The 27,660-nt window shown below is 40.9% G+C and overlaps 1 long non-coding RNA gene across 3 annotated transcripts in view; it reads right to left on the bottom strand.

The window, feature by feature from the left end:
- LOC127488456 (uncharacterized) overlaps positions 1 to 27,660 on the bottom strand; it is a 38,149-nt gene that overhangs the window by 5,203 nt on the left and 5,286 nt on the right. Inside the window, exons 1-3 of one of the 3 annotated variants that reach the window (XR_011381170.1) lie at positions 24,704 to 24,794; positions 24,308 to 24,524; positions 1,866 to 3,735 (exon numbers count right to left, since the gene is read on the bottom strand). This is a non-coding gene — a long non-coding RNA (uncharacterized lncRNA). The other 2 variants (XR_011381169.1, XR_007916149.2) reach the window with 2 other exon arrangements.

Here is a 27,660-nt window from a genome sequence, read left to right as displayed (position 1 = left end):
AAATAAATCTCTAAGGAAAATGAGATCAGTGCTGTGGTACTGGTGTGGTGAGCTACTACCTCTAAGTCTCAGCTACTCCACTTCTATTCCAGCTCCCTGCTAATGTGCCTGGGGAAGCAGTGGAAAATGACTTAAATACTTTTGCTCCTATCACCCCATGGGTGACCCAGATCATTGAGTTTCTGGCTCCTGCTTTCAGTCTGGCTCAACCTAACTGTTGCAGCCATTTGAGGATGGATGGATGATGGATGATCAGTTTTTCTCTCTCCCTTCCTCCCTTCCCATCATTCTGCTATTCAAATAGATAGAATAACTTTTTATTTTTAATTTTATTAGAGAGAGAGAGAGAGAGAGAGAGAGAGACTCCATCTACTGGTTCATTACCCAAATAGATTCAATGGACAGAGCTGGGCCTGTCTGAAGCTAGGAGCCAGCAGCTTCTTCTGTGCACAGGGGACCAAGTACATTATTTATAGAAATAAACTAGGCAATAAGCTTTAAAATGCAAACTGACATTAAGAAGTCTAATATGAAATTTATATGTTCATGAAAATACTCTAAATTTTCTTACCATTAACTTTATACTCAATAAAATATTTTGACCTCATATTAAAAATAAATGTATAAATGTTATTATTTTTTGTTTTGTTTTGTTTTCTTTTTTAACTTTTATTTGATGAATATAAATTTCCAAAGTACAGAATATGGATGACAATGGCTTCCCCCCCATAACGTCCCTCCAAACCGCAACCCTCCCCTTATCCAATCCCTCTCCCCTTCCATTCACATCAAGATTCATTTTCGATTCTCTTTATATACAGAAGATCAGTTTAGCATACATTAAGTAAAGATTTCAACAGTTTGCTCCCACACAGAAACATAAAGTGAAAAATACTGTTTGAGTACTAGTTATAGCATTAAATCTCAATGTACAGCACACTAAGGACAAAGATCCTACATGAGGAGTAAGTGCACAGTGACTCCTGTTGTTGACTTAACAAATTGACACTCTTGTTTATGGCATCAGTAATCACCCTAGGCTCTTGTCATGAGCTGCCAAGGCTATGGAAGCCCCCTGAGTTCACTGACTCTGATCATATTTAGACAAGGCCATGGTCAAAGTGGAAGTTCTCTCCTCCCTTCAGAGAAAGGTACCTCCTTCTTTGAAGGCCTGTTATTTCCACTGGGATCTCACTCACGGAGATCTTTCATTTAGGTTTTTTTTTCCCCCAGAGTGTCTTAGCTTTCCATGCCTGAAATACTCTCATAGGCATTTCAGCCGGATCCGCATGCCTTAAGGGCTGATTCTGAGGCCAGAGTGCTGTTAGGACATTTGCCATTCTATGGGTCTGCTGTGTATCTCACTTCCCATGTTGGACCATTCTCTCCCTTTTTGATTCTATCAGCTAGTATTTGCAGACACTATTCTTGTTTATGTGATCCCTTTGGTTCTTAGTCCTATCATTATGATCAATTGTGAACAGAAATTGATCAGTGGGACTAGTGAGATGGCATTGGTACATGCCACCTCGATGGGATTGAATTCGAATCCCCTGGTATGTTTCTAACTCTACTGTTTGAGGTAAGTCAGCTTGAGCATGTCCCGAATTGCACATCTCTTTCCTCTCTTATTCCCACTCTTATATTTAACAGCGATCACTTTTCAGTTAAGTTTCAGCACTTAAGAAGAATTGTGTATTGCTGTATTATAAGATCCCTCTAATTCTAAATGCCTGTGACTCTTAAATCATTAGCATTTATTGACTTCTTTTCACCTAAGAAAGCATCATAATTTACACTTACTTGACTTTTATGTATCAATATATGCTTTTGCAAGAGTCATATAATGTATGTAGGGTATATACCTTGCTTCCAGTAAAGTTGCCATGCTCAGTCCTGTAAGCTGTGAACAAGACAGTTTCAGTTCTTCAGCATTACACACAACTGTAAATTCCAGCAGCGTAACAGAAGTATTATCAGTATATACAAAGGAAGATAGAGATTTACAAAATTTTTAGAAAGGCATTAGTATAGTAAATAAATATATTTCTTTCTAAAGTTATAACATTTGAATATTTAGAGCAGGAAAACTAAACAAGTCCTTGCCAATAATAACCTATATTGGGGCCTATATAGAACTCATTTTCCATCTTATGATACTAAAAGAATTGGGGTTATAAGGAAAAAATGAAGTCACACATGCAGAAATTTTAACCAAAACAGAATATAGATAGTGTATTTGTGTCATCTATAATCAAACACATAAGAACATACTATATTCCAGTAAATGATTTCTGAATATTTTTAAGTTTTATTGATGAGGGAATTTCCTTTTCATTGTACAGCAGTTATTCCCCTTTCCATAAAAGTGAAAATGATATTTCTCTTTCTTTTAAGATTTATTCTATTTATTTGAAAGACAGGGACACAGAGAGAGGTAGAGACAGAGAGAGAGGTCTTCCATCCGTTGGCTCACTCCCCAGATGACCACAATGGCCAGAGCTGTGCCAATCCAAAGCCAGGAGACAGGAGCCTCCTACGGGTCTCCCATGTGGGTACAGGGGCCTAAGGACTTGGACCATCCTCCACTGCCATCTCAGGCCACAGCAGAGAGCTGGATCAGAAGAAGAGAAGCTGGGACTAGAACCTATGCCTATATGGGATGTCGGCGCTCCAGGCCAGGGTGTCAACCCATTGAGCCACAGCGCCAACCCTCCAAAATGATGTTTCTTTAAATTAAAAGAAATGGATGAAGTAATTCTGTAAAATATGTGAATTTTAATTGACCCATCAGAATTTATTGATATACAGACACACAGAAAATAAGTGCTTTTACATCTTATCATACAGATCATGATAGTACAGCACCTGATATACTGTGCAGAAGATTCTACAGTTACTTACAGTCCCAGTAACTTTACATATGGAATAATCTGCTTGTTTAGAGAATTTCCCAGAATCTTTTACCTACACAGCATTTAACATTAGCTTCTTGAACCCCTCCACTTTTCGTCTTACTTACTCTGAGTCCCAATCAATACAGGAAAATGGCTGTGGAATCACTCTTTTGCTGAGTAATGGGAAGATGAAGAAATTAATGAGGAAAGAGAATTGTACAGCAAAGACCAAGACAAACCACAGGAGGTCAGGAAAGTCATCTGACCAAGTGAACTACATGCTCTGTCTTTTAATGCTTTTCTTTTCTTGCTTAAAAAGAGATCAGGGCTATTGCTATCTTTGATAACTAAGGAGAAGATAACCACAATGCTCAAGAAAAGTGAGTCAATAAGACACCAGAGCTAAGAAAAAATCCCAGAAAATAAAAAATAGAAAAAATCACCATGCACTCCCTTCACAGTTCCTGAAATAACAATGAAATAGAGCAAATATAAAATTAGAATATAAGGCCGGCACTGCGGCTCAATAGGCTAATTCTCCACCTGTGGTGCCAGCACACGGGGATCTAGTCCCGGTCCAGGAGCTGGATTTCTGTCCTGCTTGCACCTCTTCCAGTCCAGTTCTCTGCTGTGGCCCGGGAGTGCAGTGGAGGATCACCCAAGCCCTTGGGCCCTGCACCTGCATGGGAGACCAGGAGAAGCACCTGGCTCCTGGCTTCGGATCAGTGTGGTGCGCCGGCCGCAGTGCGCTGGCTGCGGCGGCTGTTGGAGGGTGAACCAACGGCAAAAAGGAAGTCCTTTCTGTCTGTCTCTCTCTCTCTCACAATGTCCACTCTGCCTGTAAAACAAACAAAAACAAACAAAAAATTAGAATATAAAAAAACCTCATGGCAGTGTAAGGAATTTTAACCTTTTTTTTTCCGTTTTTAAAATATAACATTTATTGCTTTAGATGGTTTGATACAGAACAGCTTTCTTTTCATTCTGAATCTGGAAGTTCTATACAACTGAATACAAAGAGGAACAAAAAGTACCAAAACCAAACTTGTGATTCTCTGTTCATGTGGCATAAACCAGTTTTGTACATAACGTGTAGCAGCAGTTTTTTAAGTTCCCTTTAGAAAAATATGAATTCTACACATTTATTATTGTTTCCTGTTTAATGCATGGGCTGAAATCAATAGGATCAACTTCCTTCTTGAAGAGAGAGGGGAGAGGAAAGAGACGAACGTCTGACGAATCTTTCTGAACGGGCAACCGAGCTGCGTGCGAGACCACCCTGGGGGCTTCGCTCTCACAGCCAGACGCTTCCTCCTGTAGTGATTGACTCTCAGCATCGTGTCCATTAATCAGAGAGAAAAAACAAAAAACAAACAAACAAAAAAAAAACAAAAAAAAACTTGCACCTCAAAAAACTTTTCAGAAGATCCATATATATACACACACATATATATATATATATATTTTTTTTGTAAAAGCCTTGAGAGAAGGAGAGAGAGAATAATCAAACAAAATGTATGGAAACAAATTAGCTGGACATGCAAAGCAAGCTACGATTCACCCAGAGTTTAAACAAATCACAAACTTCACAGTTTAATACTCGGGGAGGGGACGAGAACAACGAACAAGTAATACATCTCTCAACCTCACTAATAAAATGTGGCAAGACCTTACTACGGGGGCGGGGGCACAGATCAAGGCTAAATAAAGCTTTAACTCCATAGCGATTACTGCGGCGGCAGCCCCGGCCCCGCGGCTTGCTGGGAGCGATTCCTGCTACATCTCACCGCAGCCTGGTTAGTCACGGCTCCTCCCCACAGCACTGCGGGTCTGGCGTGGAGAGTCGGAGAGAGAGACAGAACACAAGGAACCCCAAATAACAACGAAAAGAAAAACTGTAGTAACAATAGAGAGAGACCACAAGGGCTGCGGGAACTGGTTTCACATAAACAGACCAAGGGGCCAGCGGCTGTCACCTGCACTTGCCTCCACGGAAAATGGAAGCCCGTTCGGGAACTGGCTCGTGCCTCCACGTTACAGGTCAAAGCCAGCTCTGCCTCCCTTGTTAGCCTTCTGCACGCCCCGACTATGCTTTCCATCCTCTAAGTGTCTCCACCTCCCTCAGGGCCCCTGCCACCAGACCAACCCGTGAGCAAGGGGGAGAGGGACACGCGTGCTTTCACGTGCATGGACACAAGCACAGGAGGGGCGCCTGGAACCAGGAGGGGCTGGAGGGGGCGGGCGGGAGGCAGCATATATATATAACATAAGTGATTAAAAATATCTAAACAGAGAAGACAGTTAATTTTTTTAGAAATCAGAAGAGAGAAACACTATTTAAAAATTACTGTGGCAACACACAAAAGGGATGGAAAATTGTTACCTCAACTAGCATAGTGACACTGAGAGTATAAAAGGGGGAAATACGACCTACAGAGAAAAGGTGGGTCAGTTTTATTTATTTATTTTTTATTTTTTTGACAGGCAGAGTGGACAGTGAGAGAGAGAGACAGAGAGAAACGTCTTCCTTTGCCGTTGGTCCACCCTCCAATGGCTGCCGAAGCCAGCGCGCTGCAGCTGGCGCACCGTGCTGATCCGAAGGCAGGAGCCAGGAGCTTATCCTGGTCTCCCATGGGGTGCAGGGCCCAAGCACTTGGGCCATCCTCCACTGCACTCCTGGGCCACAGCAGAGAGCTGGCCTGGAAGAGGGGCAACTGGGACAGAATCCGGCGCCCCGACTGGGACTAGAACCCAGTGTGCCGGCACCGCAAGGTGGCGGATTAGCCTATTGAGCCATGGCGCCTGCCAAGGGTCAGTTTTAACAGTTGAAAAAAAGAGATCATAAAGAACAGGAATGAAATTAACTGAAACGATGAGTAGAGAAAAGTTTGGGAGAAAAAAGCATGGTTTGTTGAGATATATTAATGAAAGAATTACACATAAGCTCCAGCAAACAATAGGACATGGATAATTAAAACCAGAGTTATATCCAAACTCAGAGCAAGCAAAAACATTCCACTTTCATACGTTCATGCTTAAAATCCCCATAAATGCTACATCATTATCATTCAAGGTTTCATGACATTTCAATACAAATTAACATATTTGCAGTCTAAGATGTGTACTTCTCCTATATTTCTGACATTAGGATGTGCTAGCAAATGGTGGCATGCCATCATTGAAAGGCTTTTGATTTTTTGTATTTGAAACAATAATGGTATATTTTACTATGATGACATCATGAAATCAATAAAACTGCTATCCCTGAAGCATACTAATCTTTTAGTTTAAAAATATTTGCACTTTTCAGTTAATGCCAATTCTGATATTTCTTTTAACCAAGACAAAGGAAGATGATCAGCTACCACAAGAACATGACAAACAAAATCTACCTTTTGAAATCCTAAATAGAATGAAAGCAAGCATCATCATATTATTTTATAACATTAAACCCAGTAAAAAAAGGTCAGAATAATGACAACATAACAGAGATTTATGATTATATTCTAAATGCTGGAATGGCATCTTTGATAAGTAGTAATTACATGAAAATATTTCTACCTCTTAGGCAAAAAACTGAAAAAAAAAACACTGAAATGCTGTGGTTCACACTGAAACTATCAAATCATTTTAGTCTGGAAGGCTACTACAGTGACTGATTTGCTTACAATTTCCCATTGTTAGAGGAACACATTTCAAACTAGAATGAAAAGTCAAATATCAGCATACATACATACATGCAGACACACACACACACACACACACACACAATGTATATTTGGGGGAAGGCTTCAGGCTTTCTGAAAATTCATTATCTAATAGTGCTTTAAAAATTCTTAGATTTTTTTAATTTAAAACCAACATTCCTGGTTTTAAGCGGTGTTAATAGCCTAAAAATATGTTCCTGATCCAAGCTCAAAATAATAACAGAAATAGATAGGAAAATAATACAAACAATAAAAAGCAGAAAAAGGGTAATAGTTTAAGATGAAATAAAAAATGTAGTACAGGAAAGATGGTGGAATAGGAAGGGAGCACACTGATAGTCCGGGTAGAGACAGTTTAATAAAAGTGGAGATACTGCAGATTCAAGGAAGAGTAGGGGAAGAAACAGCAGAAGAAACTCTTCCGGAACGTGTGATTCACAGTGGACCTGCATGGAGAGCGTGGGAGCCCACAGTTCGGGACACCAGTGGCAGACTCAACAGACCAGCGCTGGAATGCGAGGTGAGCCGAACCTCAATAACCCGAGACACTGGCAGGCAAGCCGGGAGAGGAGACTAGAGGGAACGACCCCTGGGGGGGAAAAGTTCACCAGGCTAACTGGAAGAGAGAGAGAGAGAAAAAAAAAAAGGTGACTGGTACGGACACAGGTTTCTCTCTCTCTGCTCACCTCTCAAGGGCGAGTAAGACAAAGAGCAGGCGCCATCTTGGACTTACGTCATAAGCAGAGCGACCTCAGGTCTGCATCGGCCCTGAGCCTAGCAGAAAAACCTGACTCTGGGTGGGGCGAATTAACAGGAGATTAGGACCTAGTAAATTTGTGGTGCTACTGAACTGAGACTATGAAAAAAGAGACGGTGGGGGAGAGAACTCACAGAATTCACGTGAGTACTCTCCAGAGATGCTACAATTCCGTAACTTTGGCAACCCAGTGGGAGACTGAAGGAGAATCTGAGCCCACCCTGAGGGCAGAACAGATTCCCTGTGTGGTCCTCGGGAAAGAGCTTCCAATCTCTGGCTCCTGTGGGTATATCATTAGCCTGCTAACTACCTCCAACTTTGTTCAGCTGTGCGGAATTACTTCCCTTTTGAATCAAAAAAAGAAAGAGAGAGAGAGAGAGATATACTATGCCTAACCTGGGAGTATCACCTTTGGCACACCAAACAGAGCTCTCAGGCCACAAACATCTCAAGCCTCTAAGGCTCCATCAAAAAGAGACAGTCCACTTAATCTAGAGTCTTAGTATAACAAGAAAAAGCACCACAGTGAAGAAACCAAATATCTCCAATATGCCAAATAACAAACGCAAAAACCGAGGTAATAAAAACAAGGAAGTCACCATGACGCCCCCAAATGAAAAAGACACCCCAATTCAAGATTATGAAGATGATGAGATAGAAGAAATGCAAGAAGCAGATCTCAAAAAATTGATAAGAACATTAAGAAGTTCTCAAAAACAAATTCTTGAACTACAGAAATCCTTAATGGACAAGATAGAAAATCTCTCTCATGAAAATGAAATATTAAGGAGGAATCAAAATGAAATGAAACAACTAGTACAACAGGAAACTGTGATAGTGACTGAAGTGAAGAATTCAATAGATCAAATGAAAAACACAATGAGAGCCTTACAAACAGAATGGGTGAAGCAGAAGAGAGAATATCGGACTTAGAAGAGAGAACAGGAAAGGATACAGTCAGACCAAGGAAAAGAAGAGGAAATTAGGAATCTAAAACATATTGTCGGGAATCTTCAGGATACTATTAAAAAAACCAACATTCGGGTTCTAGGAGTTCCTGAAGGCATGGAGAGGGAGAAAGGATTAGAAGGCCTTTTTAGTGAGATATTAGCAGAAAATTTCCCAGGTTTGGAGAAGGACAGAGAAATCCTGGTAGAGTATGCTCACAGAACCCCTAATAAACATGACCAAAAGAGATCCTCACCATGACACATTGTAATTAAACTCTCCACAGTGAAACATAAAGAAAAGATCCTAAAATGTGCAAGAGAGAAACATCAGATTACTCTCAGAGGATCTCCAATCAGACTCACAGCAGACTTCTCATCAGAAACACTACAGGCTAGGAGGGAATGGCAAGACATAGCACAGGTGCTAAGAGAGAAAAATTGCCAGCCCAGAATATTATATCCTGCTAAGCTCTCATTTGTGAATGAAGGTGAAATAAAGACCTTTCATAGCAAATGGAAATTGAAAGAGTTTGCCGCCACTCATCCAGCCCTGCAAAAGATACTTAAAGATGTGCTACACTCAGAAACACAGAAACACGGCCATCAATATGAAAGAAGCTAAAGGAAGAAAAACCACCAGTAAAAGAGAATGGGAAGCTCAAAGCATCTACTAGAAAATATCTCCGGGAAAATGGCAGGGCAAAGTCACTATGTATCAATAATCACATTAAACATTAATGGTCTTAACTCTTCAGTTAAAAAACACCAATTGGCTGATAGGCTCAAGGAACACAACCCAACTATTTGTTGCCTACAAGAAACACATCTCTCTAACAAAGATGCATGCAGACTGAAAGTGAAAGGTTGGAAAAAGATATTCCATGCCAACAGAAACCAAAAAAAAGCAGGTGTAGCCATATTAATATCAGACAAAATAAACTTTAATACAAAAACTGTTAAGAGAGACAAAGAGGGACACTATATAATGATTAAGGGTTCAATTCAACAGGAAAATGTAACTATTATAAATGCATATGGACCTAATTACAGGACTCCGGTCTATTTAAAAGATATGTTAAGGGACTTAAAGGGAGAGTTAGATTCCAACACAATAGTACTGGGGGACTTCAATACTCCACTCTCAGAAATAGATCATCCGGACAGAAGATCAACAAGGAAACAGCAGATTTAATTGACACTATTGCCCAAATGGATCTAACAGATATCTACAGAACTTTCAATCCTACATCTAAAGATTTTACATTCTTCTCAGCAGTGCATGGAACCTTCTCTAGGATTGATCACATACGAGGCCATAAAGCAAGTCTCAGCAAATTTAAAAGAATTAGATTCATGCCATGCAGCTTCTCAGACCATAAAGGAATGAAGCTGGAAATTAGCAACTCAGAAAACCCCAGGGAGTATGCAAACACATGGAGACTGAACAACATGCTCCTGAATGAACACTGGGTCATTCAAGAAATCAAAAGAGAAATCAAAAACCTTCTGGAAGTAAATGAGGATAACAACACAACATATCAAAACTTATGGGATACAGCAAAAGCAGTATTGAGAGGCAAGTTTATAGCAATAGGTGCCTATATCAAGAAATTGGAAAGGTACCAAATAAATGAGCTTTCAGCGCATCTCAAGGACCTAGAAAAACTGCAGCAAACCAAACCCAAATCTAGTAGAAGAAGAGAAATAATTAAAATCAGAGAAGAAATTAACATGATTGAATCCAAAAAAAAACATTACAAAAAATCAGCCAAACGAGGAGCTGGTTTTTTGAAAAAATAAACAAAATTGACACCCCATTGGCCCAACTAACTAAAAAAAGAAAAGACCCAAATCAATAAAATCAGAGATGAAAAAGGAAACGTAACAACAGACACCACAGAAATAAAAAGAATCATCAGAAATTACTACAAGGACTTGTATGCCAGCAAACAGGGAAACCTATCAGAAATGGATAGATTCCTGGACACATGCAATCTACCAAAATTGAACCATGAAGACATAGAAAACCTAAATAGACCCGTAACTGAAACAGAAATTGAAACAGTAATAAAGTCCCTCCCAACAAAGAAAAGCCCAGGACCAGATGGATTCACTGCTGAATTCTACCAGACATTTAAAGAAGAACTAATCCCATTTCTGCTCAAACTATTCAGAACAATCAAAAAAGAGGGAATCCTCCCAAATTCTTTCTATGAAGCCAGCATCACCTTAATCCCTAAGCCAGAGAAAGATGCAGCACTGAAAGAAAATTATAGACCAATATCCCTGATGAACATAGACGCAAAAATCCTCAATAAAATTCTCGCCAATAGAATACAACAACACATCAGGAAAATCATCCACCCAGACCAAGTGGGATTATTTATCTCTGGTATGCAGGGATGGTTCAACATTTCAAATCAATCAATGTGATTCACCACATTAACAGACTGCAGAAGAAAAACCATATGATTATCTCAATAGATGCAGAGAAAGCATTCGATAAAATTCAACACCCTTTCATAATGAAAACTCTAAGCAAATTGGTATAGAAGGAACATTCCTCAATATAATCAAAGCAATTTATGAAAAACCCACGGCCAGCATCCTATTGAATGGGGAAGAGTTGGAAGCATTTCCACTGAGATCTGGCACCAGACAGGGATGCCCACTCTCACCATTGCTATTTAACATAGTTGTGGAAGTTTTAGCCAGAGCCATCAGACAAGAAAAAGAAATTAAAGGAATACAAATTGAGAAGGAAGAAGTCAAACTATCCCTCTTTGCAGATGATATGATTCTTTACTTAGAGGATCCAAAGAACTCTACCAAGAGACTATGGGAACTCATAGAGGAGTTTGGCAAAGTGGCAGGATATAAAATCAATGCACAAAAATCAACAGCCTTTGTATACACAAGCAATGCCATGGCTGAGAAAGAACTGCTAAGATCAATCCCATTCACAATAGCTACAAAAACAATCAAATACCTTGGAATAAACTTAACCAAGGACGTTAAAGATCTCTACGATGAGAATTACAAAATCTTAAAGAAAGAAATAGAAGAGGATACCAAGAAATGGAAAAATATTCCATGCTCATGGATTGGAAGAATCAACATCATCAAAATGTCCATTCTCCCAAAAGCAATTTATAGATTCAATGCAATTCCAGTCAGGATACCAAAGACCTTCTTCTCAGATCTAGAAAAAATGATGCTGAAATTCATATGGAGGCACAAGAGACCTCGAATTGCTAAAGCAATCTTGTACAACAAAAACAAAGCCAGACGCATCACAATACCAGATTCAGGACATACTAAAGGGCAGTTGTAATCAAAACAGCATGGTTCTGGCACAGAAACAGATGGATAGACCAATGGAACAGAATAGAAACACCAGCAACCAACCCAAACTTCTACAACAAACTTACATTTGATCAAGGATCTAAAACCAATTCCTGGAGCAAGGACAGTCTATTCAATAAATGGTGCTGGGAAAATTGGATTTCCACGTGCAGAAGCATGAAGCAAGACCCCTACCTTTCACCTTACACAAAAATCCACTCAACATGGATTAAAGACCTAAATCTATGACCTGACACCATCAAGTTATTAGAGAACATTGGAGAAACCCTTCAAGATATTGGCACAGGCAAAGAGTTTCTAGAAAAGACCCGGGAGGCACAGGCAATCAAAGCCAAAATCAACTATTGGGATTGCATCAAATTGAGAAGTTTCTGTACTGCAAAAGAAACAGTCAGGAGAGTGAAGAGACAACCGACAGAATGGGAAAAAATATTTGCAAACTATGCAACAGATAAAGGGTTAATAACCAGAATCTACAAAGAGATCAAGAAACTCCACAACAACAAAACAAACAACCCACTTAAGGGATGGGCTAAGGACCTCAATAGACATTTTTCAAAAGAGGAAATCCAAATGGCCAACAGGCACATGAAAAAATGTTCAAGATCACTAGCAATCAGGGAAATGCAAATCAAAACCACAATGAGGTTTCACCTCACCCCGGTTAGAATGGCTCACATGCAGAAATCTACCAACAACAGATGCTGGCGAGGATGTGGGGAAAAAGGGACACTAACCCACTGTTGGTGGGAATGCAAACTGTCAAGCCACTATGGAAGTCAGTCTGGAGATTCCTCAGAAACCTGAAGATAACCCTACCGTTCGACCCAGCCATCCCACTCCTGGGAATTTACCCAAAGGAATTTAAATTGGCAAACAAAAAAGCGGTCTGCAGCCTAATGTTTATTGCAGCACAATTCACAATAGCCAAGACCTGGAACCAACCTAAATGCCCATCAACGGTAGACTGGATAAAGAAATTATGGGATATGTACTCTTTAGAATACTATACCGCAGTAAGAAACAACGAAATCCAGTCATTTGCAACAAATTGGAGGAATCTGGAACACATCATGCTGAGTGAAATAAGCCAGTCCCAAAGGGACAAATACCATATGTTCTCCCTGATCGGTGACAACTGACTGAACACCAAAAAGGAAACCTGTTGAAGTGAAATGGACACTATGAGAAACAGTGACTTGATCAGCATAGCCCTGACTGTTAATGAACAACTTAATACATTATCCCTCTCAGTATTTTTTGTCTGTTCTACTTAATATGACTGGTTTAATTCTGTAATTAATACACAGTTATTCTTATGTGTTGAAATTTAACTGAAATGTGATCCCTGTTAAACAGAAGAGTGGGAATAAGAGAGGGAAGAGATGTACAATTTGGGACATGCTCAAGCTGACTTGCCCCAAATGGTAGAGTTAGAAACATACCAGGGGACTCCAATTCAATCCCATCAAGGTGGCATGTGCCAATGCCATCTCACTATTCCAAGTGATCAATTTCATTTCACAATTGATCATAATGAAAGGACTAAGAGTTAAAGGGATCACATAAACAAGTCTAGTACCTGCTAATACTAACCAATAGAATAAATAAAGGGGAGAGTGATCCAACATGAGAAGCGAGATACACAGCAGACTCATAGAATGGCAGATGTCCTAAACAGCACTCTGGCCTCAGAATCAGCCCTAAAGGCATTCCGATCTGGCTGAAAAGTCCATGAGAGTATTTCAGGCATGGAAAGCCAAGACACTCTGGCAAAAAAAAAAAAAAACCTAAATGAAAGATCTCTGTGAGTGAGATCCCAGTGGAAAGAACAGGTCTTCAAAGAAGGAGGTACCTTTCTCTGAAGGGAGGAGAGAACCTCCACTTTGACTATGACCTTGTCTAAACAAGATAAGAGTCGGAGAACTCAAAGGGCTTCCATAGCTTTGGAAACTCATGACTGGAGCATAGGGAGATTACTGATGCCATAAACAGGAGTGTCAATTTGTAAAGTCAACAACAGGAGTCACTGTGCACTTACTCCTCATATAGGATCTCTGTCCTTAATGTGCTGTACACTGAGATTTAATGCTATAACGAGTACTCAAACAGTATATTTCACTTTGTGTTTCTATGGGGGTGCAAACTGTTGAAATCTTTACTTAATGTATACTAAACTGATCTTCTGTAAAATAAAAAAAAAGAAAAGAAATTAGGAATTCCCAACTTGTCTCTCACTGGGATTAAACATGACAATAGGTCTGATCTGATTTCATCATCATTTAAAAAATCATCTATTATTTTTCACTTTATGTTTCTGTGTGGGAGCAAACTGTTGAAATCTTTACTTAATGTATGCTAAACTGATCTGTATATAAAGAGAATCGAAAATGAATCTTGATGTGAATGGAAGGGGAGAGGGAGTGGGAAAGGGGAGGGTTGTGGGTGGGAGGGACGTTATGCGGGGGAAGCCATGGTAATCCATAAGCTGTACTTTGGAAATTTATATTCATTAAATAAAAAATAATAAAAAAACCCTTCCCCACCCAAAAAAAAGCAAAGAAGACACAAATAGGAAACAATTTTAAAGGACACAGACAGACTAGAAAATGCATACCCATACGAGAAATGAAACAAGGAAGGACTAATCTATGTAATATCTTCAAGTGTTATTTAAAAAAATATACAGTAGTACATAATTCCTATCAGTTTGTTTGACAAAGATTTTAAACGAAGTTTGAGAAAACATTGTATTTTCATCAAAATATATACAGGCATTTCTTTTTGGTGATTTTAGCTCCCACATATGAAGGAGAACCTGTGGTATCAGTCTTTCTGTGTATGTCCAGCATGTTTTTATTTTTGTTTTTGCTTTTTTGCTCAAGTTTACTTTGCTATTTTGGGTATTTTAATACATATTTTTGGATTGTTTTTCTACTTCTATAAAGAATGTCATTGGTATATTGACAGAGATTGCACGGAATGCATACTTAAGATGCTATAGATTCTTAATGACAATAAATCTTACAATCCATGAGCAAGAAATATCTTCACATTTTTATGTCCTTGATGATTTCTTTCATCAATATTTTATAAATTTTATTGTAGAGATCTTTCATTTCTTTGGTTAAATTTATTCCTAAATATTGGATTGTGTTTGTGATATTGTGAATGGGATTTCAAACCTGATGTCTCTTTCAGTGAGATCATTGTTGGTACATAAAAATCCTACTGTTTTGGTTTGCTCCCTTTGTAACTGTGATTTCACTGAACTGATTTATAAATTCTAACAGCTTTTTGCTGTAGTGCTTGGTTTTCATCCAGGTACAACATCATGAAATTTGCAAATGTTAATTTTAAAAGTTTATTTATTTGAAAGGCAATTACAGAGAGGGCAAGGCATAGAAAGAGAAATATTCCATCTATTTGTTCACTCCCCAAATGGCTGCAACAACCAGGCCTGGGTCAGTCTGAAGCCAGGAGCTAGAGATTTATCCAAGTCTCCCACATGGGTGCAGGGGCCCAAGCACTTGGTCCGTCCTCTGCTGCTTTCCCAGGTGCATCAGTAGAGAGGTGGATCATGAGTGGAGTATCCAAGAATCCAACTGGTGACCATATGGGATGCTCATGCTGCAGGCGGTGGCTTTACCCACGATGCCACAGAGCTGGCCCCAAATATGGCGATTTTGAATTACTACTTTCCAATTTTAATTACCTTATTTATTTTCCCTCCAAAATGTTCTTGCTAGTACTTCCAACAATATACTGAATAAGACTGGTGAAAAATGGACATTTTTCTCTTATTCCATATTTGAAAAGAAGTGATTTCTGCTTTATATTTTTCAGTATAAAAGTAGCTGTTGGTCTGTCTCATAAAGGCTTTATAATTTTGAGATGTGTTCTTTTTATTCTAATTTGTAGAGGTTTTTTTTATTATAGAGATATTCGATTTTATCAACTGCTTTCTGTGTCTGTTAAAATGCTCACATGATTTTTCCCTCATTCTGTTGATGTGATTTATAAGGTTTTTTATTTCCAAATGTTGAATCACCCTTGCATCTTTAGATGAAATCAAACTTACTGTTATGTATAATCACTGGTGTAGCTTTGGATTTGGTTTACTAATGTTTTGTTGAAAACTTCTGCATTTATGTTCATTAAGCATACTGGTCTGTAGTTTTATTTTTTGTGCTGTGTCTTTGGTATTGGTATTGGTAATGCCAGCTTTCTGAAAAGTATTTTATAGTTTTCTTTTTAAAAAATATTTATTTACTTGAAAGGAAGTTACACAGAGGTAGGGGAGGGGTAAGAGAAATAGCAAAAGCAAGAGTGAGCAAGAAAGAGTCTTTCATCCATTGGTTTACTTCCCAAATGACTGCAATGGCCAGGGCTGAGCCAATCCTAAGACAGGAGCCAGGAGCTTCTTCTGGGTTTTCCTCATGGGTGCAGGGGTCCAAGGACTTGGGTCATCTTTTACTGCTTTCCAAAGCCATTAGCAGAGAGCTGGATCTGAAGTGGAGCTGCCAGGCTTCAAATTTTCAAAGTAGCACCCACGTGGGATGCTGGCATTCAGGCCAGGGCTTTACCTGCTTCTGCCACAGTGCTGGCCCCTTACAGTTTTGTATACTCTAAAATATTTTGCAATAATTTGAAGAGTATTTGAGTTATTCCTTTTTAAATGTTTTATAGAATTTAGGGTTTTCTTTGTTGGGAAACTTTTATTAATTACTACTTCAGTAGTATTTCTTCCTATGGCCTATTTATATTTTCTATATCTTCCTTGTTTAATCTTAATATGTTACACATATTCAGGAATTTACTTGAGGCTTTTAATTTGTTAACACACAGTTCATAGCAGCTTTTTATGACCCATCATATTCTGTAGTATCAACTGTAACATCTACTTTTCTTCTCAAATTTTATTTATTGAGGTTTTTTTCTTCTTTCTTTTGTTACTCTGGATAAAGGCTTTTCTATTTTGTTTATCTTCTTAAAGAACCAGCTATTTGTTTTATATCTCTAATATTCTTTTAGTTTCAATTTCATTTATGACTGTTCTTATATTTATTTTTTCTTGTGCCCTGCTAATTTTTGCCTATGGCTTGTTTTTCTTTTTCTGTGTTTTGTTTTAAAGATTTATATATTTTTTTGAAAGTCAGAGTTTTTTGGTTTTTTTTTTTGAAAGTCAGAGAGAAGAGGCAGAGAGAGAGGTCTTCCATTCACTGGTTCACTCCCCAATTGGCCATAACGACCAGTGCTGTGCCGATCTGACGCCAGGAGCTTCTTCCAGGTCTCCCACACAGGTGCAGGTTCCCAAGGACTTGGGCCATATTCCACTGCTTTCCCAGGCCATAGCAAAGAGCTGGATAGAGGCCGGCACCATGGCTCACTTGGCTCATCCTCCACCTGTGGCGCTGGCACCTCAGGTTCTAGTCCTGGTTGGGGCACCGGGTACTAGTCCCAGTTGCTCCTCTTCTAGTCCATCTCTCTGCTGTGGCCCGGGAGGGTAATGGAGAATGACCCAAGTGCTTGGGTCCCTGCACCCACATGGGAGACTGGGAGGAAGCATCTGGCTCCTGGCTTCAGATTGGCACAGTGCCAGTTGTGGCAGCCAATAGGGGAGTGAACCAACAGAAGGAAGACCCTTCTGTCTCTCTCTTTCACTGTCTATAACTGTCTCTATCTCTCTCTCTCTCTCTTACTGTCTAACTCTGCCTGTCCAAAAAGAAAAAAAAAAAAAAAAGAAGAAGAAGAGCTGGATAGAAAGTGGAGCAGCCGGGTCTCCAACCGGTGCCCATATGGGATGCCAGCACTTCAGGCCAGGGTGTTAAACCACTGCACCACAGTGCTGGCCACTTTTTCTGGGTTTTTGAGATGCAGCATTAGACCATTTATTTAAGATCTTTCAAATTTAAATGTAAGCACTTGTCATTATAAAATTTCCTCTTAATACTGCTTTTGCTGTGTTCTATGCTTTGATATGTTGTGTTTTCATATTCATTTGTTTTAAGAAATTTTCTGACCTCTTTTTAATTTTTTAAAATGATGCATTGGTCATCATGTTGTTTAATTTTCATGTACCTGTGAACTTTCCAGTGCCCTTTTTTATTATTATTGATGTCTAGTTAGATTGATTTCAGTCTGAGAAGGTAGGCGCATGGTATGATTTCAATCTTTTGAAGTTTTTGAGACTTGATTTCTTCATTAGTAATCAGTGTCAGCATTGTCTACATGTGCCACAGGTTTCCGTTCTTCAGCCTTTTGTGGATGTTACAGTATGACTTTGAAGTGGCATGAGCTTCCATAGGTTCTTAGTCCCTAGAGTTGTCAGCCATACTGGGGTTTGTGATGTCCGTATCCACATTTCTGGTCATGCTACCCTTTTCTACCAGGCAAATATGAATATTTCTGGAGTTTGTGGCAGCAAAATTTATGGCCTTTTTACTATACTATGTGGATAAGACATTCCCCAGATCCTGATATGTTAGCCTGACTAATACCCAGAAATTTAGCATCATGAGTTCAAGTCCCAAGCTGGGAAATGTTAAGGAGACATTCCCTGAGTCCTACAGGGTGAATACAGTTTATGCTGAGGGTTGTGTATCAGCAGGTCTCGGTCTGGAGCACTGGAATGCTTATAGGCTCCATTCCCTAGGGTCTAGGTGTATTTACATGACTCTCTGAAATACAGTACACAGAGTGACAGCCCTGGAGATACGGGATACAGTGGGGTCCTTATCCAGGTCTCTCAGGTTGACTGCCAATTATTCCAGGGTTGAATTCCAGCCTGAAGCATACAAAGATAGGATTGTATCACTCCCACAGATGAGTGTTATTCCAGGGTTTATAACACAAGCAGCAGCAATCCTAGAGCTTCAGATATTGGAGAGAACTTTCCTTTGTGCCTACAAGGCATGCAAAAATGATGCACTGTCCTGCCTTCCAGCACCATGTGCTTAGAGTTTCAGAAGAGGCCTCTTTAGTTCTGGTACTCTGGAATTCTGTATGAGATGCTACTGGTTCTCACGGCCATATGAGGCCGTGAGAATTTCTCTATATTGTACAGAGCAAGCAAGTAGAGCTCCAGAGCTCCTGCAGTTGCAGAATTCACAAGGGCTGTCTCTACCATGGAAAATGCCCATGCTGTTTCTGGGGAATTCTGGTAGCAAAGGGGCTGCTTGCTTCATCCAAGGCAGGTGGAGTACAGTAGCTTCTTAAAAGTAGCTTGGGTCTGGCACTTTAGGGACAGACGAAGGCAATGTGGGTTTTGTCTTGGAAGCAAGGAAGTTGCTCAAAACTCAATCATCCCCCACAAATCTGCTTTCACTTGTAGGAAGCCTCCAAAGGAGACACTGTATTGAATATTTTCCCATTTTGTATTAAAATTAGTATCTTGGCTGGGAAAGAAGGTTTTAAAACATAGTCTTATGTTTATATAATGAGGTAAATAAATTTTTTACTAACCACTTTTTACACAAACTTAAAGTTATCATTAAATTCTAGAATTAATTCCAAAGACTGAAATGACTACCTCCAATGAGATAGCTACAGCCTTATAGCTAATGTGTGCTCTTCCCCTCCCCCTTTTTGTTCAACAAACAGACCCACCAATCATCATTTCACTAGCTGAAAGGCACTAAATAATTTTCTTCATAGTACCACAGGGACCTAATATCTCCAAGTCAAACAGATAATTGGTTCTTGATTTTGACACCAAGAAATGAATCAGTAAGTTATCAGAGGATGACTTCATAATTGCAGAAGGGTTTTAACTTGCTTGCCTTTTTGGGAAATGAAATTATATTTTCCAATAGACATATCTATCACAGTACCTGACAGAGATGATCAATACATCATCATAAATAAAACCAGCAAGCATACCATAGTGATTATTTGCACTTTTAATGCATTTGTTAATCTTTATTGAATAGATTTATTGTCATACAATGAAGATAACTGGGTAAAAGCTCTGTCAATCATATGGAAAAACATAAAGGTCACTTTTTATAAGTAAAACTTTCAAGTTTGCACTTAAAAAGCAAACTAAACAAAAAGCACACTGGCAAGGTGGTTTTCACAGAATGACACACTATATTCAAAACTGAGAAAATGAAACAATATTGATGCCCCATTCTTAAAAATTAGTCAGATTTTTCCCAAAAAAATAAGGTAGACACTCCTAGTGCTGAGTTCTGCTGAAACTTTAAAATATATATTAAAATAAAAATACCAAAAGTAGACAGCTCCACATAAAATGAGAACACATTTCCCTAACAAAATTCAGAAAGAGTCCTGATTTCCCCACCACTGAAATCCTGTAAGTTTCATTGGGCTAATGATGCTCACTGCCCTACTCTGTTATTAGTGGTCAACAAATGTAGATTCTGAATCTACTTTTTTTCTATCCAATTAAAGAACTACATTGGTGATGAGGCAGAAAATGAACAAATTAAATGCAAATACTTTAATTTTCAGAAATTTTGATTTTTTTCATTATTTTACCTCTCCCCAAATTGAAAGAAATATTTTTGAAATGTTTCTAATAAATTAGTATAGAAAAATTATGTTTGGTACATTAACAGAAGCTATCCATTTTCTCAAAGTATAGGAATTTCAATTATTTTATTATTTAGTTTGTGGTCATTTGTATTATCACAATTGCCATAAAAATGATAACTTCAAAATTAAGCCTACAACTAGAGATAAATAACTATATTTCTATGAATTGTCCATGAGGCAGATGTTATCCAAACATCTCTTATAGATTTCCATTATTCATTATTCCTGAAAAATCACTTCAGAGACAAAACAATTATTTGTTTCAAATTTGTGACAACATCTTAATACTTCTGATAACTATAATCAATAGCAGGTAGTAAGACTTGTTTTCCGATGTGTTATATTAATGTATTTAAGTAATTAATAATGTATTTTAAGATAATTCTATTAATGTGTAAGTTTAGTGAAGAAATCTTAATAACACCAGAGATTGCTTAAAAGTGAAAAAATATTATAATTTGAATGAAAATGGCTGATATTGAAGGTTCCCTTCCAAAAGAGAAATTCTATAAATCAATAAACTTAAAATTTGCTTTTATTACTAGGCATTTATCTTCATAAAAATATAACATTTAATTTATATCTAATAGTATAGTTCATTTGTATATTATAAGTACTACAGGATTTTTCTTAGCTTATTCTTAAAAAAAAAAAAAAAAACTACAAGATAACACTTTGGCTCTCCTGAACTGAAAATAATGAAAATGTTGTTCACTATGAACTGCTTAAAAAAAGTACATAGGCTGGCGCCATGACTTACTTGGCTGATCCTCTGCCTGCAGTGCCAGTACCCTGGGTTCTAGTCCCGGTTGGGGCCCCAAGTTCTATTCCCAGTTGCTCCTCTTCCAGTCCAGCTCTCTGCTGCTGCCCAGGAAGGCAGGAGGATGGCCCAAGTGCTTGGGCCCTGCACCCGCATGGGAGACCAGGAGGAAGCACCTGGCTCCTGGCTTTGGATCAGCGCAGCATGCCAGCCATAGCAGCCATTTGGGGGGTGAACCAATGGATGGAAGACCTTTCTCTCTGTCTCTCGAGGTCTAACTCTGCCTGTCAAAAACAAATATAAACATACGACCTTGGGAACATTTTTTGAGGCACAAAATCCCTGACATGGCAACAGAAGTACATAAGGACATTCAACACACACGGGTCCTTTCTAGCATGTCACATGACAACTTGTAAGATTTTCTTGGTAATACTCAGGCAATATGCATGTTCGTGATTCAGAAAATCAGATGAGGTTGCAAGCAATGAAAATAATAGGTGATCCTAGTAGGAAGAAAAGCTTGAAGTCCTTTCCTTCTTTCCTTGAAAGCCCTAAGAAAGGGTGCCTTCTTCCACATGAGGGGCAGAAGCACTAAATCTCAAAACTAGGTGGTGGGAGGAGACCTGGAAATTTAGGGACCTCCTGCAAGCCTGCATGCTCTCTATTAAACATGGTTTATCCCCTCTGAAACTCATGGGCACAGTTAATCCAGTGATGAGAAATTCAGCAGTGAGAACAGGTGAGGCCCTGCAGGAAGTGATCAGGATAAATCCATTCATGTGTTCATGGATTAACGCCTTATCCCTAGGGGACCGCAACATAGACCACTTTGGATTGGCCCCCTCTGCACCCCTTCTGTCTGTCCGCTGGTCTCTGTGCCACCCCAGGACTCTACCAGCAAGAAGATCATCACCGGATGCTGCCCCTAGACCCTGCACCAAAACCATGAGGTCAATAATACCGCTTCCTTCTCACACACCGAGCCTGTGCTGCTGCACGATTAGCAACAAGAAAACTGACCCAGACCCCTACGCCGAGAGGCCTGCTTGAGATCTGCTGCCTCACTCAAGGAAATCGGGTCATACAGGAAGTTCAAGTTCTTCCTCACCACACAGAGATTGGAAAGCTGATGCCCCAGGGTTCAAAGAAGCTGCAGGCGGGGACTGCACACCACCCCGTGGTCCTGACGGCCACCCCACTGCATACCGGAGTCCTAGCATCCTCCTGAGGGCTCCTGCGGTGTGGGAAACACAAACAGTAGCACTGGCTGAGCCGCCTGGAGCCCCTCTCAGGAGATATACCTTGTTCAATGACTGTACTTTGTGTAGTTCTTCTTGTCAGTGTATACACTTTAGAAATTGATTACAGCAGAAAACACATACGAACATGTTTCTTTATGCCTTACTGTGGAAAGTTTGACTACAATGTGTCATGGTGAAGATCCTTTCAGGTCATGTTTCTTATGTGTTCTATGTGCTTCCTGTACTTGGCATCCTTTTCTTTCTCCAAATTGGGGGAGTTTTCTGTGATTATTTCACAAAAATAGGCCTTCTATTCCATTCTCTCTTTCTACATCTTCAGGTACTCTTAAGACCTGTAAGCTGGGTTATTTGACAGTTTTTTAAAAAGATTTATTTATTTATTTGAAAGTCTCAATTACAGAGAGAGGAGAGGCAGAGAGAGAGAGAGAGAGAGAGAGAGAGAGAGAGAGACAGATCTTCCATCTGATGGTTCACTCCCCAATTGGCCACAACAGCTGGAGCTGTACCAATCCGAAGCCAGGAGCCAGGAGCTTCTTCCAGGTCTCCCACATGGTGCAGGGGCCCAAGGACTTGGGCCATCTTCTACTGCTATCCCAGGCCATAGCAGAGAGCTGAATCAGAAGAGGAGCAGCCAAGCCCTCAAGTTGCACAAAGATGTCATTGATTCCTTGTGGAGCCTCCAAGTAACAGATCCGTCAGTTGAAGTGCCTTTAACTCTCCTGTGGCTCTCACTGCCCACAAGGTCAGGAACAATATCCATGAAAGAACTCCAACACACCATTGCATTTGAGAGTTTATGGTATGGTCACTTACATGCTCCATAGAGTACAATTGACAAATTTCTCAATTTCTATTCATGGAAAACTTGAAGCAAGTTTACTCATCAGTAAAATGTGTGAACCACTGAGAGTAGTTCTGAGTTAAAAAACTGGGGAGACATTTATCTTTGAGTCCTTTCCCCCTAAAGATAAGAATAGACCCTAGTATGTGTACAGTTTATGTGTGTGTGTGTGTCTTTTTGTGTTTTTACTATTTATAAGTATTTCCCATATTTCACACATTTGCAATATGGCAATATTTCTACAATATCAAGGGTTACATTTATTTTAAAAATATTTTGTCAGTCTACATTGTAAAAGAAAAGTGAACTCTAAATCAATTTTTTGACTTTCTCCTGTTGTTTTTCCCGATGAACTGTCCGGTAATTTTGAATTTACAAGAAAGTAATACATGCATAAGCACTTTGCTTAAGCAGAAATATCATAGAAAATAAGTGTGTGCTACATTTGAGTTTCCTTTTCAGAAAAATTTCTTCCTTAAAACAATCTCATGAAAAATCCCTTGCCAAAGTGTCACTATTTGTATGGGCCCTGAAAAAAAATCACATATGACTCCTCTGCTTTCTTTTTCCATCCTTTATCTCTATTTTTATTTTTCAATAATATGATTGTGTAGGTAATGAAAAATTTATCTTCATGCCTAAGTATCTATGTAAAACTTACCTACACAAGTCTTGTGTTTGCCCATAACCTCTATCCATAAACTCCTACAATATAAAGCATATCCTAATGTGAATTCATATTCAAAATCCAATATTCTAACTTGCTGTGTTATACATGCTTGTTCTGGGGCTGGCACAGTAGTGTAGCAGGTAAAGCCACTGTCTGCAGTGCCAGCATTCCATATGGGCACCGGTTTGAGTCCCAGCTGCTCCACTTTTGATCCAGCTCTTTGTTATGGCTTGGTGTGGTGGAATGAGAGGGCCATGCCAAGGTGGCCACTGGCAAGGGAGCATCAGTTACTCAGGAATGGCTTTGAAACCCACCTGGCAACAGGCTGTGATTGAATGGCTTTGGAAACTGCCTGGCAACAGGCTGTGACTGGATGGCTTTGGAAGCTGCTGGCAGGCTGTGATTGGATGGCTTTGGAAACTGCCTGGCAGGCTGTGATTGGATGGGGCATAGACTGCCCCTTGACCATATTGGCTTGTCTTGGCTATATAAGAGGTAGTTTCAACTGAAATAAACAAGTCTGCCGGCTGCTCACCTCAAGCCTGCTTTCACTGGACTCCCGGGGTCTGTGTAGTGACTCCGCGCCTCTTGCCCCCACCACGCTGTTCCTCTCAGAAATGAATCCACTGCAACATTGTTGAGAAATCAACAGCAACAGGCACCCACATCTGCCAGTGGTTCGGATCCTGTCCAGAGAACCCCCAGGCTCAGCCACGGAGGCCCTGGGCAGCTGCACTGAGTCCCGAGGCTGCCTGGGAAGGGAGAGGAGAGAGCCAGCTGGCCCAAGGACAGAAACAGGAAAGAGGGAATCTGGAGCTGCAGTAGGGAGAGGGAGGGGCCTGGCCCTGAGATCCCAGGGGTGCCCTCCAGTGTGGGTCTGGTGCAGTGGGGCAGATGTGGTCCTGAGGCAGGCAGAGTGGCAGGTACCTACCTTGGCTGACGCTCCTCAGGGACCACTGAGAGGGATTCTGAAAGACAGCTCGGGAGCCTCCCGGAGTTTTGTCTGCCCAGGAAGACTGAGGAAGGCCCACCTATGGGCTGTGGTTGGGGTGGGGGAGGGCTGGGGGTAGCTGTGACTGCCACTGTGTGGGGGGGCACATAGACATCCTCCCCACATTGGGTGGGCTCAGAAATCCTCACGGGATGGAGGGCGTTGGCACCCACACAGAATCGGGGGTGCTGGCACACTCACGGATTGGAGGCCGCTGGCAACTTCACGGGTCAGGGGGCACGGGCACCCTCACAGGTCGGGGGGCACGGACATTCTCACAGTGTTGGGGGCCCAGGCACACTCACAGGGTCGGGGTGCTGGCATCTTCTCTGGTCGGTGGGCGCTGGCACTCTCACGGGTCGAGGGGCCCAGGCAACCTCAAGAGGTCGGGGGTGCAGCCACCCTCATGGGGTTGGGAGGCGCTGGCACCCTCACGGGGTTGGGAGGCGCTGGCACCCTCACGGGTTGATGTCTACTGCAGCCCCCCGCACGGGGTCGGGGTCCGCAACCATGCTCACGGCTCGGTGGCCTGGACATCCTCACTGGTCGGGGGGCTCAGGCACACTCATGGGGTTGGGGGGCGCAGACTTCCTCACAGGTCGGGGGGCGCAGGCCCCCTCACGGTCCGGGAGGCACAGAAATCCTCACAGGGTCTGGGGGCTCCGGCACATGCACGGAGTCAGGGGGCGCAGGCACCCTCACTGGTTGGGGGCGCAGACATCCGCGCGGATCTGGGAACGCAGGCACACGCAAGAGACCTGGGTGCTGCTCCTCCGCACGCGGAGGAGCCGCACCGGACCGGGCGCTTGTTGTTCCCTTTTTTTTTTTACAAGTCCTTTCTATAGTAAAGTAAGAATAAGTAAACAGCAAACTCCCAAAGCAAGAATGAGTAGAGAGAAATGAGAAAGAACGAAGTAACGAACTTCCCCGCGAACTCTCCAACGCACTCTCCAACCAACCCACACCACCATGCCGTCTCTCTCCTCCTATATAGTCCTCTCCACCAATCCCAACTCGACTGCCCACACGCCGAGCACGCCGCTCTCCTCCAATCAGGAGCAGCTCCTGCAGCTTGTCAAGTTGGTGAGAGGCAGCTGGGTAGAAGCTGCCTACCTCTCTCCCAGCGCCATATTGTGGGAGAGCAGATGCATAGAATAAATCTTAATTCCAGTAACAGTATAGTCCGAATTGCTCCCCACAGATCCCCCTTTCTTTTTATTTTTTGGCGTTGATACGCGCCTGTGTAAAGTTCAGTGTGATCTTCATGCTATTGACTCTTGTTTGTCGTGCTACTTCAGAGTTTGTTGAAAAATGTCCCGTATTCCAAAGATCCCAGGGATTGGTTATTCATTGTTTTCTTCCTCAAATGGAGTTTTCTTCTTCTAGATCTTCTGCTGGCAGGTTTATCAACCGAATTCTTCTCTCAGGGGTCCATATTGGTTGTGCCGCACCCTGTGGAAAAAAACAAACGGCGCCTCGTACTCTTCTGAGTAAGGGGAACGGGCCTTTCCATTGGTTGTCCTGTAAATCCTTCCACATTACCCACTGTATTGATTCCTTATCAACTGATTGAGTATGCATTTCTGCAGGTGTTTTACCGTTCTTTTTCTTGTTCAAAAAATTAATTGTATAAAGAGCTAGGGCCAAGACATCCTTGTTGGATGTGGCCATTTCCCCTATTCCCCCTTTTTGTTTAATAATTAAATTTTTTAAATATAAGTGAGCGCGTTCTACCACAGCTTGCCCCTGTGGATTGTATGGAATACCGGTAATATGGGAGATTCCGAATTCTTTCAAAAATGCAGCAAAACGCTTTGATGTATACGCTGGGCCGTTATCCGTTTTGATCACATGAGGAACTCCCCAGGCTGCAAAAGCCTGCAAGCAGTGTTGGATTACTTGTTGTACTCCTTCTTTATTCATGGCTGTGGCCATAATTACACCTGAGTATGTATCTACAGTGACGTGAACACAGCTTTGTCGCCCAAAAGAGGGGATATGTGTAACGTCCATCTGCCAGATATGTCCTGGTTTAAGGCCACGGGGATTGGCTCCCGCAGGAATCTTTGGAACTATGGTAACAACGCACTTTTCACAGGATCTAATGATATCTTCTGCTTGCTTGCGGGGAATATTAAATTTAAAACTTAAAGTGTGGGTGTTAACATGCCATTTAGAGTGATATTCTTTAGCTTGTTCCAAAGCGGTGCATGCAAGCAAGAATCTTGAATAGTGATCTGCCATCATGTTTCCTCGAGTAAGTGGGCCAGGTAAATTAGAATGAGCTCTTATGTGGCCTATGTAAATAGCATGCTCTCTTTGATTTAATAACCCCTGAATTTCACTTAGATAAGAATAGACTGAGGAGGATTTAAGAATAAGGCACTGTGTAGCGAGCATCTGAACTGCATTCACCACATATGCACTATCAGACAAAATATTCATGGGTGCACTCTCTCTGCGTAATACTGTTGCGATAATGGCTAATTCTGCATGTTGTGGAGAAGGGGATGCTGTTAAAACGAAATATCGTTGATTGTTAAATATAGCTGCTCCTGTTCCGCCTTTAGCTCCATCCGTAAATACGGTAACTGCCCCTTGAATTGGATCCCTTCGCACCTTCTGCACCCGTTTTATTGAAACCTGTGTGCAGAAGTTAACAAATGGATGGCGAGGGTAGTGATTGTCAATCTCTATTTGTAGAATGAGAACTATGTATGCCCATTGCCAGCATTCCCTTGTAAAGGCTTCTACTGCCTCTTGAGCAAAGGGAACTACACATCGCTTTGGAGTCTTCCCCGCCATTTCTGTCGCCTTTTTTATTGCTGTTAATATTAAATCGGCCACCGCAATGCCTTGGGTGTATAGTACACGCGGTGCATGTGAATGTGGGTATA

This window comes from Oryctolagus cuniculus, chromosome 12, assembly GCF_964237555.1.
Source record: "Oryctolagus cuniculus chromosome 12, mOryCun1.1, whole genome shotgun sequence".
In the NCBI taxonomy this organism is placed as follows: domain Eukaryota; kingdom Metazoa; phylum Chordata; class Mammalia; order Lagomorpha; family Leporidae; genus Oryctolagus; species Oryctolagus cuniculus.
This window is presented reverse-complemented; position numbering and strand designations above follow the sequence as displayed.